This window comes from Amblyomma americanum, chromosome 9 (genome assembly GCF_052857255.1).
Source record: "Amblyomma americanum isolate KBUSLIRL-KWMA chromosome 9, ASM5285725v1, whole genome shotgun sequence".
Lineage (NCBI taxonomy): Eukaryota > Metazoa > Arthropoda > Arachnida > Ixodida > Ixodidae > Amblyomma > Amblyomma americanum.
This window is the reverse complement of record NC_135505.1, coordinates 56,114,742-56,120,741: the sequence shown is the minus strand read 5'-3', so window position 1 is coordinate 56,120,741 and position 6,000 is coordinate 56,114,742.

The following is a 6,000-nucleotide window of genomic DNA, read 5'->3' as shown; positions in this document are numbered from 1 at the left end:
TTATTCGAGTAGACGCGCCGAAGAGGAATATGTCGGTTAATCAATTCAGATACCTTATTTCGGAACATGCACCAGTTAGTTTCCACCGAGCGCTCGAGGTAATTAGGCAAGAATATGTCTAGAAAAGAGCTCAGTTCATCATTAATAGCAAGAAAATTAGCCTTGTTGTAGTCCCTAATATTTTTGGAGCGGTTTGATGAAGGTACGTGTTCATGAGTTAACGTGAAATGTAATACATCGTGGTCGCTCAGGCCAGGCATATGTATTACAGGTGACGTGCAATCTTCTGCAGTCGTTAATACAAGATCTAGAAGAGAGGATGAATTTTGAGTAACACGTGTGGGTGAAGTGACGATTTGTGTCAAGCCAAAGTCTGCGCAGATGGTGATAAATTGGTTAGTTTCTGCGCTCGGTGGGTTAGAAAAAGGGAACGTGTGTGACCAGATAATGTTGGGATAGTTGAAGTCCCTTAAAAGTAGAATTTGTGCGCTGGGATATCGAACAGTGATTTGATTCAGGCTGTCATGCAAGCTATCACAGAATGACATATCGCTGGAAGGGGAGCGATAGCAAACGCCGATGATCACTTTCCTGAAACCTAAATTCACGCAGCACCACACAGATTCAATATCAGAAACAATTGATATGCAGTGACAATCAAACTGCTCGTCAATTGCGAGCAAAACACCACCTCCTGTTCTTTGAGTGCGGTCACTGCGGTAGACAACATATTTTTTATCGCAATGAAACAATTCTGAATTAGATATTTTGCTGCTGAGCCACGTTTCAGTTAATGCAATAACATTTGCTTTGAGGTCGTTAATCAAGGTGCATAATTCATCCTTCTTACGAAAAATACTTCGAATGTTAGTATAACAAACACAAAATTCTGAATTCGATGATGTGGCATCTCTTCCCCTCGCGCATTCCTATTTCTTATCCTTATCGGGGAGTAGTTGGCGTCCAGAACGAAGAAATCTAGGTGATGCAGAAGCATTCATCGGTGCAGTATTCGAGGATGCGATTTCAAAAACAATGTCATCTACTTCATTATAACTGTAGCATTTTCCATTGACATGCAGTTTCTTATACCCAAGTTTATATGGTTTATGCAGGCTTTTACCGTATTCTCTTAGCTTTTTTTGAATGTTGCGTGTGGCAACGCATAAGTCCTCACTGAGAGCAAAGCCAGTGTCTTTTAACATGGAACATTTTACGAAAACTGATTCTCTGTGCTTATAGGTAGCAAATTTGACAATAACCGGCCTTGTTTTTCCTTCTACAAACCGACCGATCCTGTGCGCACGTAAAATTAGTTTATCGGCAATGACCCCTAAAACTTTCTCTTCAGAATCAGCATACGCTTCACTTTCATCGTCTTTTATTCCGTAAAAAAGCAGATTGTCGCGTCGAGAACGGTCCTCTGCGTCGTCTAATCGGTGGCGCATTGCGCAGGCTTCCAGTTCAAGACGGTTAACTTTATCGCTTAGCTCATTAAAATCGGCCTGCCAATGCTGAAGCATTGAAGTCTGGCCTTCAACAACGTCTAACCGGGTCTTTATGTCGGAAATAGCTTGAAAAGCGATTCTTTGCTGGTCTTTCAGTTCAGTCACCGTCTCGGCTACCGATTTTTGCACTGTTTCCATCCTGATTGAGCGCTCGCTTAAATCTTTGAGTGTATTAAGAATTTCCGCAAGAGTCTGTTTGTCAGGACCCGGATTGCACTCTACGTCCCCACACAAAAGCAATAAAAGTGAACAGAAAGGCTCGAACAAGGCTCCAGGGCATGGAAGCACGACTATAAAGGCATCATCTGACTTAAAGCAGTGGTAAGGTAGTTTGAACTGGTAACTGACCTGCATGACGAAGAAGAGCGCGCGTGAGCCTCCCATTCTTTCGGTGCTTCCATGCCCTATGAGCGGCGGCTGCGCAGCACATGCTTTTATATGGTGCACAGTGGGGACTGTCGATGATCCTGCGGCTGCGATAGACTGTGGCAGGACGTGATGAGGCAGGAAATGCTGAAGCTGTTCATGTCGGCAAGTTGTCAACCAGTCGCATCCTGGTGGAGCGGCAATACTGGATGCCCCTGAAGCAGAGGCGTTGATGGCGAGCGCGCTCAAAGGATGCACTTGGCCATGGTCCACCCAGGCGGCAGCCGGAAAGAAGAGCAACTGCATGACGAAGAAGAGCGCGCGTGAGCCTCCCATTCTTTCGGTGCTTCCATGCCCTATGAGCGGCGGCTGCGCAGCACATGCTTTTATATGGTGCACAGTGGGGACTGTCGATGATCCTGCGGCTGCGATAGACTGTGGCAGGACGTGATGAGGCAGGAAATGCTGAAGCTGTTCATGTCGGCAAGTTGTCAACCAGTCGCATCCTGGTGGAGCGGCAATACTGGATGCCCCTGAAGCAGAGGCGTTGATGGCGAGCGCGCTCAAAGGATGCACTTGGCCATGGTCCACCCAGGCGGCAGCCGGAAAGAAGAGCAACTGCATGACGAAGAAGAGCGCGCGTGAGCCTCCCATTCTTTCGGTGCTTCCATGCCCTATGAGCGGCGGCTGCGCAGCACATGCTTTTATATGGTGCACAGTGGGGACTGTCGATGATCCTGCGGCTGCGATAGACTGTGGCAGGACGTGATGAGGCAGGAAATGTTGAAGCTGTTCATGTCGGCAAGTTGTCAACCAGTCGCATCCTGGTGGAGCGGCAATACTGGATGCCCCTGAAGCAGAGGCGTTGATGGCGAGCGCGCTCAAAGGATGCACTTGGCCATGGTCCACCCAGGCGGCAGCCGGAAAGAAGAGCAACTGCATGACGAAGAAGAGCGCGCGTGAGCCTCCCATTCTTTCGGTGCTTCCATGCCCCGAAAGAAAGTAGAACCTGCTTTAAAGTACGGCATTACCGTATATGGTAACTGCTCCGAATACAAGAAAGAAGCATTAAATGATATTCTAAAAATAATGGCGAACACTATACCTTATGTCACCCAACTACGCTAGGTTGACATGAAAGGAAAATAAGATGAGTCAGGCATCCTTCAGATTCGTGAACTCTTTCACTTTGTTGTGTTAACAGGGTATTATTATTGAAATGAATATAAGACTCAGGTAAAAAAAAGATGTCACCATGAGAAAAACGGAACGTTTTGTTAAGCACCGGCTTTATAAACTATGGTAAAAAGATGCACACTTAATACGTATGTGCTGTATTTAATAAAATTCCCGAAAATCTATGTATTCCAAATAACAAGCGTAGCATGATGACGGACATGAGAAATTGGTGTGCAAATGTATTGCCTTGTGTATAGCTTGAGTTCTTTCGTATGTGCTTTTTGTGTTCACGTACTTTTTCTCTATGTTAGCATGACTGCTCAGAAAAAAACATATGCAAATAGTGTTATTTCTCCACCTGCCGCCTGATCAGCAAACGAGCAAAATGTGCTTAAGGCAGATCAGAATTTATAAATGTGTGCGCATACAAACGAATAACTTTTTACTTGATTAAAAAAACAGTTTACCCAGACACGACATCAGGGAGATCGGTCGTAAATGATCAATGTCGCATAGATTTTTGGGCTTGGGAATAAACCGTACTATAGACAGGTTTCAGGAGTCGGGTATGCGGCCCATTGTTCCAGCACACTGCCCATCGATGCATTTCACTATTCCTGAAAAGTCGTCTATGTTAAAGAGCATCTTGGTGTTTACCTGGTCCAGTCAAGGGGCGGTGTTCTTATGCATGACTTCAAGCTCCGCCCTCAGTTCCTCAACCGTCACATTCTTGGTCCATCACTTCATTGGGTGCGCCGGTGTACGCAAGGAGAGGGTAGCCGCATCCCAGATCAAGGAATTTCCGTCCAAATTCTGCAATGAACGCTTCGCTGTCCCCTTGATCGCTGTGCAGGGCCTTACAGAGCGTGTCTGTCGGCTCTTTCGGGTTTGAGTTCGGCTGGACAAGGAATCTGAGGAGTCCCCGTGTATTGCCGTTCCCATTCTACCGTTCAGCTCACCACACAATTTGCGCCAGTTTTGGTTAGCGAGGTTATGTGCGTAGTCATCCGCTTCCTTGGTAAATACTGCAATCCTGATCTTCTGCTTCCGATTTAACTTTTGCCTGTTCCACCTCCTTCTCAGAGATGTCCTGGCTTCCCACAGATGCAACAGGTGCAGGTCAACCGTCGGTGTTTCCTCCGTGGTGTCCACTGTCGCAGAGTGGCTAGCGACGGTTTTCATCTTCAGCGCTGTTCATGCCTCGATATCTGTGATATGTTCTTCCAGGAGACGTGCTATTTCCTTTCTCCACTTGTCCCATTTCACAACCTTAGCCTTGCCAAAAGGGGGGCGCTGTGAGCGCGCGTCCGGTACGGACGGGCAGTGCATCGGCTCCGTCGATTTTCGCTCGGAGTACCGGAGTACCTCATCGGACCCCTACGAAACTACGCTCATCAGTACCGGAATGTGTTTCGGCATCACCGGACATCATTTTTAGGCAGGTGGGCCAATTATACGTCATTTGCGAGCCACTTTCCTCTCGCTCACGCCGGCGCCGCTGAGCCTACGGCAGCAGCGGCTCCCGGCGAGCGGGCGCCCGGCTCCGTGCCGGCGCGACAGCCATGGCGGACTCTCAATCTGAGACACTGGGCTACGACCCCGATAGAATGGTGTGGACCACCATACCTGCTACGAGCGGCACACCGGGGCCGCGAGAAGACTTCAAGAGCGCCGCGCTCGCCACCGCGGTCGCTCGCCGAGCGAGGGGCAACAATGCCCTGATGGCGCCTATCGCCGGCCGCGGACGTCTCTGACGCTCGGCACGGAAAAATTTCACCGCCTGCGCCGCGCTCCGCGGGCGCCCAGGGGAAGCGGCTGGTGTCCTGGAGACCGCTTCCTCTACCGAAACCGGCAGCTATGGACTTCGTTGTCGTCGTGAAGCCAAGCACCCGGGTCTCGCTCACGGCCGTCTTCCCGGAAAACAGCCTTGGACGTGCGTTCGTCGCTCAACTTGGAATGGATACGGCTCGCGCCATCACTGTTGTTCCGGTGAGCGACCAAAACGTCATCCTAGTCTATACCGCTGACCCGAAGATTGCGGACAAAATCATCGGCGAATTCGCCGTCAACTCCTCACGCGGTGCGGTGCCCCTCGTCGGTCACCTCCGCTCGGACGGGCATGACACCTGTTACGGGGTCGTCACCGTCCGAAGCACCGACACTGAAGCCATGCTCCGTGAGAGCCTCTACTGGCGCGACGGTGAAATCATAGAAATCCGGAAAATAGGCGTTTCCAACAAAGCGCGGCTCACCTTCGCCGGCAAAGTGAAGCCAAGGTATGTGCATTACGATGCACTACTGATTCCGGCCCAAACCTACAGGAAGACTGTGCCTGCCTGCAGACTGTGTGGAGCTGTCGGACATCGCCAGGATGCGTGCCCAGGCCCGAAAACTGAAATTTGCGGACTTTGCGGCTCTGCCGCTCAGCTCGTCGACGGTGTGCGTGCGCCGCATGAGTGCACGCCACGGTGCTCATTGTGCGCCGGTCCTCACGTCACCGGGGACCGTATGTGCAAGGCGCGATACCGTGAACCCCCACCCCCGCCCCGGTACTCACCACCAGGGTCAAAAAAGAAGGGCAAGAAAAAGAAATCGAAACGCGGCGGGAAGCGCACCAAAGACGTCTCCCCACTCAACCCGCCTCAATCCCAGGACCTGCAACCAGGCGCGGGCGCCAAGGAGCCGGCTCAACGCGGGCCAAACCATCGTGGACCCACCCCCAAGGTGACAGATGGGAAACAGGGGCCACCTCCACCCACTCAAAGACGAGAGGGTGCCACAAGCAAGGCATCCAACCTAGGGGACCAGCGGTCATGGGCAACTAGAGTGCAGCACGGGCCACAGGTAAGCGGTACGGGCAGGGTAGCCCCCTCTCTCACCCCCCCCCCCCCCCCCCACCCAAAACGCCATTCAAAACGCCAGAGCAGCTTGAAATCGCGGCCCTACG